Source organism: Dendropsophus ebraccatus, chromosome 8 (assembly GCF_027789765.1).
Source record: "Dendropsophus ebraccatus isolate aDenEbr1 chromosome 8, aDenEbr1.pat, whole genome shotgun sequence".
NCBI classification, from domain to species: Eukaryota; Metazoa; Chordata; class Amphibia; order Anura; family Hylidae; genus Dendropsophus; species Dendropsophus ebraccatus.
The window spans coordinates 85,173,871-85,188,137 of record NC_091461.1 but is presented as its reverse complement, the minus strand read 5'-3'; the positions used below and the strand labels follow the sequence as shown (position 1 = coordinate 85,188,137).

The following is a 14,267-nucleotide window of genomic DNA, read 5'->3' as shown; positions in this document are numbered from 1 at the left end:
TGAGTTGAATGAGTGCATATATATGCCACATCAAATCCACAGCAGATCATGTTATAGCATTGTTTTTAGGTGCTGATGGTGGGGTTCACATGTTTAGGGGAGTAGTGGGGACATGGATAAATGAAGCAGAATTTGCTACAGCTCGTATTTTACACGGCTATCCATGATATATAGGGAAGGATATGGTATGTGGGCTGCTGGGGTTTGATTGCCAGGGCTGATTTTAAGTCCCAGTCCGGCCCTGCCCGTCAGTAACTACAAGCTGCCCATTCCCTGCTGGCCTCCGCCATTCACACTTTGCGGCAGTAATTACCGGCAAAAGTGCTGAAAACATCATTGTTATAATGAACAACAGTCAGCTTATTGTTTTCATTATCAATGCGTGAAGTCACTGGGTCCTAGAGGCATCCGTGTTTCCCCATAAAGCAAGATGAGACCGATGCTGCATTGTGTGAGGGGTCCCCGGGGGAGCGAGCAGCCCTCATCCCGTCTCCATGGACACTGTGGTGAGCGGAGAACGCCTCACCTAGCTGGGAAGTATAAGCCACGCCCCCTCTCTCCTACTGGCTGACACTCGCAGGAGGCTAATGCTTATTGGCTGTTTGGCTTCCAGTAGCGTCTACCGGGATTCGGTGCAGCTGTGTGTCCGTACAAGCACCGGAGCCGGGAGCAGCCGTCAGGTGAGAGATTGGTACAGTACTGGGGGGATCGTGCAGGTGCTCGTCACACGGTGCCTGGTCCCAAGAGCTTGCACTCACTGTTCTCAGCGCGGCAGGTCACGTTCCCGTTACATTGTGCAGGAAGTGGGATCCCTATGACAAGTGCGCGCACTGTATGGCTGATGCTGCCGGGACATAGCAGTGCTGGATGGGTTACACAGCTTGTTACCGCAGCGTCCAGTGTGAATAGTGTGATATGCAGCTCCGGCATTATGCTCCGTATGTTCCCATTATTTCATCCATCAGCAACACACGCAGTGATTCCTAGTTGTATCAGTAACCTGTTCTGTGAGAGCTCAGTGCTCCCTCTATGGTGTCACCAGCGTCATAAGGTATCCACCATGGCAGTGACCCCCTTCCTCTGGTCATCATTATGGAGACCCTGATGGGGTATCCTGACTGCTGTGCCAGCCTAGGGGGCTGCCCTCACCACACCAGGGGGTAGGCCACCGTCACCACACCAGGGGGTAGGCCACCGTCACCACACCAGGGGGAGGCCACCATCATCGCCCCAGGAAGGGGGGCCGCCCCGCCACCCCAAGAAGGAGCCCACCGTTCAGCTCCCCAGGAGGAGGGCCGCCACTGTCATTGCCCCAGGAGGGAGGCCACTACCACTATCTCAGGAGGGGGGCCGCCACTGTCATTGCCCCAGGAGGGAGGCCACTACCACTATCTCAGGAGGGGGGCCGCCACTGTCATTGCCCCAGGAGGGAGGCCACTACCACTATCCCAGGAGGGGGGCCGCCACTGTCATTGCCCCAGGAGGGAGGCCACTACCACTATCCCAGGAAGGGGGGGGGTAGGGCGCTACTGTCATTGCCGCAGGAGAGAGGCCACTGCCACTATCCCAGGAGGGGGGCCGCCACTGTCATTGCCGCAGGGAGGAGGCCGCCACTGTCATTGCCCCAGGAGGGAGGCCACTGCCACTATCCCAGGAGGAGGGCCGCCACTGTCATTGCCCCAGGAGGGAGGCCACTACCACTATCCCAGGAGGGGGGGCGGGCGCCACTGTCATTGCCGCAGGAGGGAGGCCACTGCCACTATCCCAGGAGGGGGGCCGCAACTGTCATTGCCCCAGGAGGGAGGCCACTGCCACTATCCCAGGAGGGGGGCCGCCACTGTCATTGCCCCAGGAGGGAGGCCACTACCACTATCCCAGGAGGGGGGGGCGGGCGCCACTGTCATTGCCCCAGGAGGGAGGCCACTGCCACTATCCCAGGAGGAGGGCCGCCACTGTCATTGCCCCAGGAGGGAGGCCACTACCACTATCCCAGTAGGGGGGGGGGGGGCGGGCGCCACTGTCATTGCCGCAGGAGGGAGGCCACTGCCACTATCCCAGGGGGGGGGGGGCGGGCGCCACTGTCATTGCAGCAGGAGGGAGGCCACTGCCACTATCCCAGGAGGGGGGCCGCCACTGTCATTGCCGCAGGAGGGAGGCCACTGCCACTATCCCAGGGGGGGGGGCGGGCGCCACTGTCATTGCCGCAGGAGGGAGGCCACTGCCACTATCCCAGGAGGGGGGCCGCCCCGCCACCCCAAGAAGGAGGCAACTGTTCAGCTCCCCAGGAGGAGGGTCACCACTGTCATTGCCCCAGGAGGGAGGCCACTACCACTATCCCAGGGGGGGGGGCGCCACTGTCATTGCCGCAGGAGGGAGCCCACTGCCACTATCCCAGGAGGGGGGCCGCCCCGCCACCCTCGGAAGGAGGCAACCGTTCAGCTCCCCAGGAGGAGGGCCGCCACTGTCATTGCCCCAGGAGGGAGGCCACTACCACTATCCCAGGGGGGGGGGCTCCACTGTCATTGCCGCAGGAGGGAGGCCACTGCCACTATCCCAGGAGGGGGGCCGCCCCTGCCACCCTCGGAAGGAGGCCACCTGTCAGCTCCCTAGGAGGGAGGCCGCCCTCGCCACCCCAAAAGGCTGCGCTCGCCACTCTGTTACTTAAGTCAGAGGAACCTAAAGTAACACAGGAAAAGAGGAAGTAACTGTCCAGTATGTGTCATCGCTGTGTATAGTATATAGGCGTATGGAGATCTTGTGTATAGTCAGGAGCAGATTAAATGTACCCAGGGTCCCGTGCAGTCCCCCTTTAGTAGATGTCCCCAGTGTAATTCCCCATGTTAGTAGATGGCCCTCAGTGTAATCTCCCATGTTAGTAGATGGCCCTCAGTGTAATCTCCCATGTTAGTAGATGGCCCTCAGTGTAATCTCCCATGTTAGTAGATGGCCCTCAGTGTAATCTCCCATGTTAGTAGATGGCCCTCAGTGTAATCTCCCATGTTAGTAGATGGCCCTCAGTGTAGTCTCCCATGTTAGTAGATGGCCCTCAGTGTAATCTCCCATGTTAGTAGAGGGCCTCAGTGTAGTCTCCCATGTTAGTAGATGGCCCTCAGTGTAGTCTCCCATGTTAGTAGATAGGCTCCAGTGTAATCTCCCATGTTAGTAGATGGCCCTCAGTGTAGTCTCCCATGTTAGTAGAGGGCCTCAGTGTAGTCTCCCATGTTAGTAGATAGGCTCCAGTGTAATCTCCCATGTTAGTAGATGGCCCTCAGCGTAATCTCCCATGTTAGTAGAGGGCCTCAGTGTAGTCTCCCATGTTAGTAGATGGCCCTCAGTGTAGTCTCCCATGTTAGTAGATAGGCTCCAGTGTAATCTCCCATGTTAGTAGATGGCCCTCAGTGTAGTCTCCCATGTTAGTAGATGGCCCTCAGTGTAGTCTCCCATGTTAGTAGATGGCCCTCAGTGTAGACTCCCATGTTAGTAGATGGCCCTCAGTGTAGTCTCCCATGTTAGTAGATGGCCCCCAGTGTAGTCTCCCATGTTAGTAGATGGCCCTCAGTGTAATCTCCCATGTTAGTAGATGGCCCTCAGTGTAATCTCCCATGTTAGTAGATGGCCCTTAGTGTAATCTCCCATGTTAGTAGATGGCCCTCAGTGTAGTCTCCCATGTTAGTAGATGGCCCTCAGTGTAGTCTCCCATGTTATTAGATGGCCCTCAGTGTAGTCTCCCATGTTATTAGATGGCCCTCAGTGTAGTCTCCCATGTTAGTAGATGGCCCCCAGTGTAATCTCCCATGTTAGTAGATGGCCCTCAGTGTAGTCTCCCATGTTAGTAGATGAGCCCCAGTGTAGTCTCCCATGTTAGTAGATGACCCCCTGTGTAGTCTGCCATGTTAGTAGATGGCCTTCAGTGTAGTCTCCCATGTTAGTAGATGGCCCTCAGTGTAGTCTCCCATGTTAGTAGATGGCCCTCAGTTTAGTCTCCCATGTTAGTAGATGGCCCCCTGTGTAGTCTGCCATGTTAGTAGATGGGCCCCAGTGTAGGCTTCCCCATCACTGCTGCTGACTCCTTCTCTGTCTCCCTGCATTGGCAGTGTGTGTGACAGATGCTGCCTGCACCAAAAGTCCCAGGTGGCTGTCAGCAATTGTGCATGCGCTCAGGACAAGATTAGATGTGGGCGCCAACCAGGAGGCTCGGGCTCCGATTGGCCGCCTGGACCACCTACAGTATGATCCGCCACTGTGCATATTTATTGGTTATGATAAAATGTAACCCCTTTTATAATTTACACTGCACCAAACATAACATATTGGGCATGTTTCTACGTTGTGCTGGCTGTATGTGGATGAAGCCATGCCCATATGTAGTGTGTGGGATAGTCAATAACTTATTAACCATATGATTTTGCCAGTGATACTGCAGCTTTTCCTGCACGACTGTGCTGCCAAACAGTTTTCCAGATAAGGGCACTTGTGGAAAAACCACGGACCACCTGCAATCATAGAGTGTAAGGCTAATAGAAGTCCATGGAGCCTGGACCACAGTGCGGTCCGTATTAGGTCACATCCTATATTTGTCATCTGGGCTCAAGGCAATGGATGGTGGAATCCATGGTCATGTGCATTGCACTTTGAAATTCACAGTACATGGACTGCAAATTACAGTCATATGAAGGAGAACCAAGACTATAGCCGCCGCAGCAAGGAGGGAAGCTTGGCACTTCTCACTTGTCATAGTGATCACTGTCACAGGGGAAGGTGTGGAGGTGGGGGGGGGGGGGGGGGTTCACACCTGATTGCACACGGGCACACATTATAGCTGAAATCTATGCCAACTCAGATTTGGCATAGATTTCAGTAAAAGTGCACAGGCTGCTCAGATATGCCTGGATTTATGTAGAGGTGTGCAACTCTATGTGAGTCCTCCATGTCCACATGTGAACAGTTCGTAGCTGAACAGCTCAATACACAGCAAAGTGTCTGACAGCTTTCTCCCATTGCCAGCTGTAGCGTTTATCAGAAATCTGTGCTACAGTAGTTCTTCTGGGGAATTGGAGCAGATGGGCCAGTCTTCACTCCCTTAGGGCCCGTTCACACTATGGAATTGGTGTGGAATTGACTTGTCAATTCTTTCAGCGGATGGCGGAGTGCGTGTGAGACATCCTATTCAATCAATGGGACAGGTGAAATTCCACGCAAATTCTGTAGTTTTAACTGACCCTTATCCAGGGATGGGGAACTACAATTCCCATCCAGCCTGAAAGACTAAGGCCAAAGCTTTGCCTGAACAGACATGATTGTAATTTTTGCAACAGCCAGAAGGCCGAAGGTTCCCTGTCCCTTTCCTAAGCACATCTGGGCATCCTGGGCACACATAATCGCATGATTAACGATTCCGAATGAACGATGTGTTTTTCATAACGATCAGCGTTTAGACGGAACGATATATCGTACGGAAAAATCGTTTTGCGATCGTTTAAGCCTATCTTACACATAGGTTACATCGGTGAAAGACTGTTTACACGGAACGATCTGCGAATTTTTTACGAATGACCAACGACGATTTGAGAACTTGTTGAAAGATCAAAATGAACGATTTCTCGCTCACCGCTTGATCGTTCGCTGTGTTTTCACGGAACGATTATCGCTCAAATGCAATCTTTATCGTGCAAATTCGAACGATAATCGTTCCGTGTAAAAGGACCATTACACTTTGGTCCTTGTCAAAAACATTCAGTGGGACATTTAGCATTGTTGCATCCCTGGCGTATGCCACAGATAAACACAGATTATTACCTTTTCTGTAGGGTTCTCCAGTCGTGACACCTGCGTGCCTGATTGGCGGGTGGGGGGAGGCGCAGCAAGGCCGTAAGAGGGTGTGGCCTGCTAAATTATTATGGTTTACGCCTGGAAACCGATGTAAATGCAAAAATGTACATCTTCTTCAGAGCAGATGTAGATTTTTGCGCAATCCCTGTGACAGGTGCAGGTCTGCCAGATTAACTAAGGGTCTATTTACACAGAAAGATTATCTGACAGATTATCTGCCAAAGATTTGAAGCCAAAGCCAGGAATGGATTTGAAAAGAGGAAAAATCTCAGGCTTTCCTTTATGACCTGATCTCTGTTTATAGTTTGTTCCTGGCTTTGGCTTTAAATCTTTGGCAGATAATCTGTCAGATAATCTTTCTGTGTAAATGGACCCTAAGAGTGGTGCCCCTCATAGTAAATCGGGTGGGGCCTGGGTCTTATTTAAGTATGAGTTTTAGGGTACCCTCACACAGGGCGACTCGCAGCGGAAATCTAGCTGCGAGATCCGCTACGAGGTAAGTACCTGGCTAGAGATGAGCGAACTGGCCGAGGTTTGGGTTCGTATGAACCTGAGCTCTCGACTTCTGATTCCCGCTGTCTGCCCGCTCTGTGTAGAGGGTGGATGCAGCCTGAGGACCTCTGGAAAACTGGGATACAGCCTATGGCTATGGTCATCTCTAGTCCTGGCAGGTCCCTGTAATTCAACCCCTTAATCGGCTTCCACTGTGTGCAGCAAGGGGTCCCGTCTTCCTGCTCTGCCGCCCAGCCAATCAGTGTGTTGTCCAGCCACAGCCACTGATTGGCTGGGCAGGAGAGCAGGAAGCCGGGACCCCATGCAGCAAGGAGTCATATAATGTATATAGACAGCGGGAACCGATTAAGGGGTTAAGGGGGCGGCTGAATTACATATGTATGCACAGGGACCTGCCAGGACCTTGCCTCATAGCGGATCTCACTGCAAAACTCGCAGTGATATTTCAGCTGCAAGTCGCCCTGTGTGAATGTACCCTTAGGGCCCTATTCTACGGGACGATTATCTTTCAGATTATCGTTAAATCATTCGAATCTAAATGATAATCGTTCGGTTGAATAGCAGTTAACGACGAACGACCGAACGAGAAATCGTTGATCGTTTAAGACCTGGACCTATTTTTATCGTTGCTCATTCTCAAATCGTTCGCATTGAATAAGACATCGTTCACAGCAGTGACGAACGACATAGCCCCGACAAGACGACCGCAAGAACGATCATAAGTAATGATTATCTTTCCATGTAAATGGGTGAATGTTTTCAGGTCTTTCGCAATAGCGGTCGTTTGGATCATTTATCGTTACCGATTATGCGAACGATAATCGTCCCGTGGAATAGGGCCCTTAGTATGAGTACACAGTCTTCATTAATGTCCCCCTCACAGTTCCTGCTTCTGCCACACCGCAGGTGCCATTGTGGCAAAATAATCAAGGTTATTTACTTCACCTGTTTGTGGTTTGAGGGTATTAGATTAACCAGGAATCTATACATTTTGATGGTCACACTTTACTATTTGGGTATAGCTGCTGTTCACCCATACTAAACTGTGCTAAAAGAACACGTAGAAATGTGTATTACATATTCACTGCCCGACCCCATTGTTCTCGAAGGGATAAGCCGGTGACAGAGCCATCTGGCTGCCCATGTGTATTGGGAGGACAGTAGAGATAACTGTCCGCCCAGCAATCATTCATATCCCCTTTTTATTTTGTTTTTAGCATGGCAGTAGAAAAAAAACAGCAATTGTGGCATTATTTATTTCATTTTATGTGGCATTATTTTACTCATTTTATGTGGCATTTGGCATGTGGAGAAATGTGTGCCTTCATTTGATAGTTCAGGTGATTTCAGATGGGGGTGGGGGTTCCAAAAAGCTGTGTGTGAAAACACTGTTGCAACAACCAATAGCTTACTTTACACGTTGGCTATTATATAAAGCGATATTTAAGTTACACAGCAGTAACAGAGAATGTTCTCCTCCTCTTTCCAAGCTTCATAATGGCCCTGAAAACATGACACCCTTCTCTATGATGTCAGGTGGAGCGATGCCCGCACTGTCAGCTCCACACCTGCTGCTGCCTACAATACAGCGTCTCTACTTCCCTCTACAAAATGTCTCGTATTGACACCTGAGAATTGTAGTACAAAAATACATGAAATACAGTCCTGGTATATCTTACTTGTATATATAACTGTAAATCAAGTGCAGCACTCGTGAGAAGCTCATTTACATGGACACTAGACACTGATCTGTAATGATATCTGTGGTTTTATGGTGTGTTCACACGTACAGATTTTTGGTTGCAGTTGATAAGAACAAAGCCAGGAAATCTCAGTCTTTCCTTTATGATCTGTTCTCTATTTATAGTCTGTTCCTGGCTATGGCTTCAATAATTGCTGGGGAAAATCTGTCTGTAAACACACCTTTATTAGGGTGCAAACACACAGGACGTATATGCAGCGAGTTTCTTGCTGCGTAAACGCAGTGAAACTCGCTGCATATCCCGTCCCTGTGTAGTCAATGGCAGCCCGTTCTTTTAACCCCCCGGCCGCTGGAGCGTATACTTTACCTGATCCCGGCGGTTCCTGGTGTCTTCAGCAAGCCGGAGCGGGGACCAGGTAAAGTATATGCTCCAGCCAGCCGCCGCCCGCAGCCTCCTTAACACATCCTGCAGCTCCGGCAGCCTCGATCGTCCCCACGGGCGCCCGATCGCCCCCCCCCCGCAGCCCTGATCAGGGCTGCCAGGGGGGCGATCAGGGCTGCCGGGCGGGAGAGGGGATGATCAGGGCTGCCGGGGCTGCAGGATGTGTTAAGGAGGCTGCGGGCGGCGGCTGGCTGGAGCATATACTTTATCTGGTCCCCGCTCCGGCTTGCTGAAGACACCGGGAACCGCCGGAGCCGGGATCAGGTAAAGTATACGCTCCGGCTGGGGAGTTAAAAGGGAGGGCTGCAGACAAACTTGCAGCAGGGATTTTCATCCCTGCTGCGATTTTGCCTGCCATTGACTACACAGGGACGGGAAATGCAGCGAGTTTCACTGCGTTTACGCAGCGAGAAACTCGCTGCATATACGTCCTGTGTGTTTGAACCCTTAGGGTACAAACACACACACTGTATACGCAGCAGATACGCAACAGGTCTGCTGCAGATTTGATGCTGTGTTCAGTTATATAGATCTAATCTGCTGCGTATTTGCTGCGTATCGCAGCAGTAAATACGCAGCGTATACGGTGTGTGTGTTTGTACCCTTAGGGCCCGTTCACACTGTGGAAATTCAGAGCGGAATGCCCCCCCGTCTGCCTCACTGTCTCAATGTTATATGTAGGGCACCTCCACTCTCCGAGGCTTTCCACAGTGTGAACGGGGCCCTTAGGTTCCTATTAGATGAAGCAATTTTTCGGTTAACAATCACAAACAAGCGTTTTTGGGAACGGAATGGTTCACCATGAGGGTCCATTTACACAGAAAGATTATCTGCCAAAGATTTGAAGTCAAAGCCAGATACAGACTTTAGTATCAAACAGATCAATTTTATTGCAATCTCATGGCAATGCATAGTACAAGCATATGGGCCTTTTCGGCCTCCATAGAGAACAAAGAAAAAAGAGCAATCAAGCAAGTAATGATCATTGGGAACAAACAGAAATAGTGCAGTACAGTATCAATGGCTAAAATAAATAGCAAGTAGTGCCAAATCAATATAATACGAAATATCCCTCACGTGGGAAGAGGTATACCACGGTCTCCAGGTTCGTTCAAACGCCTCCACTGTATCTCCCCTGGTCGCAGCAATTTTTTCAGATAACATGATATCGTTGACCCTGTCCTTCACCTTATCTAAGTGAAGATGAGGTTTTTTCCAACTGGAAGCTATATATATTCTGGCTGCCATTAAAATAAGTTGAGCCAGCTTAAATGGCTTATAGGGCATACGGGAGGGTTTTACACCAAATAGACATAGCTGAGGCGTTGAACGGAGAGGGTATCCCACCACGTCCACCGCCAGCTGAACCACCAAATATGATGCATGTCACCAGTGGCTTGACAGCCCCGAAAGCAAAGGGGAGAAACTGTAGGATAAATGGCATGTAGCCTAGCAGGGACATAATATGCTCTATGGAGAATTTTAAGGGCTGTTTCCGAAAGCGCTACCTGCCACCTGCCCTTACTAAGGAGCTCACTGCTAGTTTGTCATTGAAGGGGGGACATAGTGATATGTAGGTCTGACTCCCATTGGGTCATATAAGGAAGTTTATGATCAGGCGGGAGTGAGTTCAGCAAACTGTAGAGAGTAGACAACATTCCAATCCTATCAGGGGTGTATAAGGCCAGTCTCTCAAAGTCGGACAGAGAAATTTCAGCTCCAACCGCCTTAAGAGAGGAAAAGAAGGAATAAATTTGTCGCAATCGGTATATTTCAGGTGGAGGCGGACTAAATTGGCGGGCGCACTCCTCCATAGTATACAAGCGTTTTCTACATAAAAAGTCCTGTAGTCTAAGCAGTCCATTGGCTTTCCACCAGGCAAACTGGATCTGCAGCAAACCGAGAGGAAAGCAGGGATTTCCAAACAGGGGGGACAACGGGGAGACAGCAGATTGCAATTTATATTTAAAGCGTACCTTTCTCCAGAGCGCCAGAGACCAGGAACAGACTTTAAACAGAGATCATGTCATAAAGGAAAGCCTGAGATTTCTCCTCTTTTGAAATCCATTCCTGGCTTTGGCTTCAAATCTTTGGCAGATAATCTGTCAGATAATCTTTCTGTGTAATGGTGCTTTACACAGACCTATAATTCGTCAAATCGAATGATTAACGATTGCAAAGTAACAATGTGTTTTTTAACGATCAGCGTTTAGACGTAACGATATATCGTTTATAAAAATTATTGCAATCGTTTTAAGATTACTTAAGCCTATCTCACACTTAGGTTGAATCGGTGCAAGACTGTTTACACAAAACGATCTGCGATTTTTTTTAGCGAACGACTAACGACAATTTATGAATATGTTGAAAGATCACAATAAACGATTTCTCGCTTGTCAATTGATCGTTCGCTGTGTTTACACAAGCCAATTATTGCTTAAATGCGATCATTACCGTGAAAATTCGAACGATAATCACTCCATGTAAATGCAACATCATTGGACCCTAACACACAGATCGATAGGCATCAGTTACGATCGTTACTAAGATCATTTACTCCTGATCCCAGCAAAAGAAGGAATGATGTGTACATACAACGAAGATTAGCAAACGATTTACAATTTTATGGTCAGCCTAAAAGATCCGATCAACAACACAAATGATTTTTCGATTGTTGCCTGCATACACATGGAAAGATTATTGTTCAAATTCGAATGATATAACGAATTTTTACATGATAATTGTCTTGTGTAATAGGGCCCTGAACGCTGGCCCTGAATTTGATTCTGGAGAAGTTTGATGCCGCCCTAGGAAGTCCTGGAAAACATGGATACAGCCTATGGCAGTTTTCTCAAGTCCACTCAACACTAGTAGCAGGTTATAAAAGAAGCATGCAGTACCGACATTAGATCCAAGTGGTTCTGTATGATATTGGGCATTGGCAGCACATCATGCTTGGTACAAGTACAAATTTCCTTAAGGGTTTGTCCCACTGTGCAAAGTCCGTTAATTAAATCCCTTATTGCATTGTCCTTTATGTGCCTCCTAAGGGTCGTAGATGGCTGTCAATAGGTCATTCAGGCACACTGAAATTCCCTGTGGTGCTGGCCATCTGTCCCTCCATCTAGTGCATTGATTTACTTATTCTATGTCAGCCTCTTATACTCTACTTTACCTTTGCTGAAATCTGAGCATGCACACAGTACGGTCTATTCACACATCACTATACTTCAGATTCTGCAAATTTGAGTCTGCTATTTTTCATTAGCAATGCGCAAATTTCTATCCGTATTGCATCCGTATTTTTAGCTGGTGTGGTTAATAATAATCTAGTCACTATTTGTGGATTGCGGATCGCATCCGCAAAATTACGGATCTCATAGGGTTCTAATGGTGTGTCCACACTAAGGCAGTAGCACGGTTTAACATAAAGTATACAGCAAAAAACATGGCGGGCGGCTTCCTGAGTACCTGCCATGTTCTCTGCATGTTCACCCTGGCGTCTCCACCTTGGAGTCAGAATAAACTCCAAGGAGTCAGAATAGAGCAATTTTTTTTTTTATTAAGCACATTTATTTTAAATAATGAAAACTTTATTTTGACAGCAATAAAATGGAAGCATAAATGGTTCATACTGACCTGGAAAATATAGATAAAATGTTAGATTTATTACATGGTTAATGGCTTAATGTCTGGGGGACATTATATTTCTATTGTGTTTAGTTTTTATAATTTGTTATGTATTGAATTGGTATTGAGCATTGAAGGAAAAAAAAAGTTGGTATAGGTATCAAACTCAAAATTCTGGCATTGTGACATCACTACCCTGTACACAACTACGGATGTATGAATGAAGCCTTTGAAATACATTGATCCTATTTTCTGTCTGCAATTGCAGACGGAATGGCGGACATGTGAATAGGGCCGAGATGGCTGGATACAGGGCCTTGAAATGCTCTTGGACAGCTACTGATTACAATGTTTTCACCATTTCACTTTCTGGGAGGGTAATTGGGGAGAGGACATACAAGATATATTTCATATCCTAAGCTGCCTAGGAAACACTGTGCAGGAAAACTTACTCTATTTCCTTAATAGCACCATTTGTGTAATAATACAGCGCACAGCGATGCAACAGCCGTGGAGGACCAATCAACAGAGGGCATGTGAGCGGCATGATGGGGATTGTAGTAGAAAGCTTTACTACAGCCATGATGTGTGCCTCCTCCTGATCCTTTCCGTACATAGTATTGTTTGGTGCACAATGGAGGGGTAACAGGCAGCACAGAAATAAAAATTAAAACAGCAATGTAGACAACATAAGTCAAGAAAAACACTCCTGGCCATATTTTATAATGATGCAGAGCATGTTTGCTTAAAGGGGTTATCCAGCGTGGGGGCTATTTTTAGATCTGGCCGGGGAGGAGGTGGCTGAAAGAAAAGACGTCCACTCACCTCCCTGGTTCCAGCGGCTGCTCCCGCGTTGCGGCGCTCCGGGTTCCAGCCTCCTTCACTGAGTGGCTGAGCGGACCTGAGACGTGACGTCTCAGGCCCGCGTCAGACACCCGGAAGCGGGCACCGGAGCGCCGCGATGCGGGAGCCGTCTTTGCTTTCAGCCACCTCCTCTCCGGCCAGATCTAAAACTAGCCCCCACGCTGGATAACCCCTTTAACATGTGATAGTGGAGTCTTTACATGGCTGTTATTGTGACAAGTCTCCTTACCACAACAGTCTATGAATTCTCCATATTGTTTTTGCGGTTTCATGTCCGGGAATGATGTTCTGAGGAAACAATCTGTGAGGCATCATATTGTAGATCGTTTTCTGTCAGCGTTTAATGGGAACCAATCACCTAAAAACTATTATAATGCTATAAATCCATTGTAATACATCCCATAACACGCTTTATTGCCCATCCCAGCGCCCCTAGTTCACCGATATCACCTCAGTGACGCAGCCAGACTTGATTCTAATGGAGGCGCATATTTTTTTTTCCTGCTTTGAACATTTCAGATTCAGCAACTGTTCAATTGCTCATTTGGAGAAGTGTCATAGTTACTTCACTAGACGGTGGTTTTAATTTTATAGCCGATCACTGTGTGTTTATGTATGTGTTTGTGTGTGTGTGCATGTATATGTGTGTGTCTAATATACATACATATATATATACAGTGGTACCTTGGTTTAAGAGTAACTTGGTTTAAGAGCATTTTGGTTTAAGAGCTCACAGTTTTTCAAAATTGTGACTTGGTTTAAGAGCATTGCTTTGGTTTAAGAGTTCCCTGTACTGGGTGGGAGGGGAGTGGGGGAGAGGCATGGTCTGCATAGCGGGGTCTACAGCACTGTACTCTGACCAAGGAAGTCTCCCTCACCTTCCAAATCATAGCAGATCCACTTTAGGCTGGAGCTTGCATCAGGGGACAGGACTGTGGATGTAATCTCTTCATAGCTGTAACCCCTCTCTCCCCGGACAGAGAGTGCTGCATGTATGTGCCCACATCTGCCCTGCTCATACCTTCCTGCTCCCTGCAGTCTCTATCAGCCCTTGTGTTTCCCATCCCCTCCATTACTGTACAGTAACTTATAATATCACATATTCTGCTGTTTCTAAATGTTTGTTTCATTTGTTTTACATGTTATTCAGAATAAATTATTATTGGGGTGTGGAACCAATTGTTGGCATTTCAGTGATTTCTTATGGGAAAATTTGCTTTGGTTTAAGAGTGGATTTAGATTACAAGCGTGGTCCCGGAACAAATTATGCTCGTAATCCAAGGCACC

At 48.3% G+C, this 14,267-nt stretch overlaps 1 protein-coding gene and 1 long non-coding RNA gene across 3 annotated transcripts in view; one reads left to right on the top strand and one right to left on the bottom strand.

Moving 5' to 3' along the window:
- LOC138799524 (uncharacterized) overlaps nucleotides 1–14,267 on the bottom strand; it is an 85,669-nt gene that overhangs the window by 45,467 nt on the left and 25,935 nt on the right. The gene's annotated exons all lie outside the window — the stretch shown is intronic.
- Nucleotides 624–14,267, top strand: part of RASSF4 (Ras association domain family member 4) — a 111,186-nt gene continuing 97,542 nt past the window's right edge. Inside the window, exon 1 of the mRNA XM_069980818.1 lies at nucleotides 624–680. The gene's annotated coding sequence lies outside the window, so the exon portion shown is untranslated. The remainder of the gene's footprint in view (nucleotides 681–14,267) is intronic.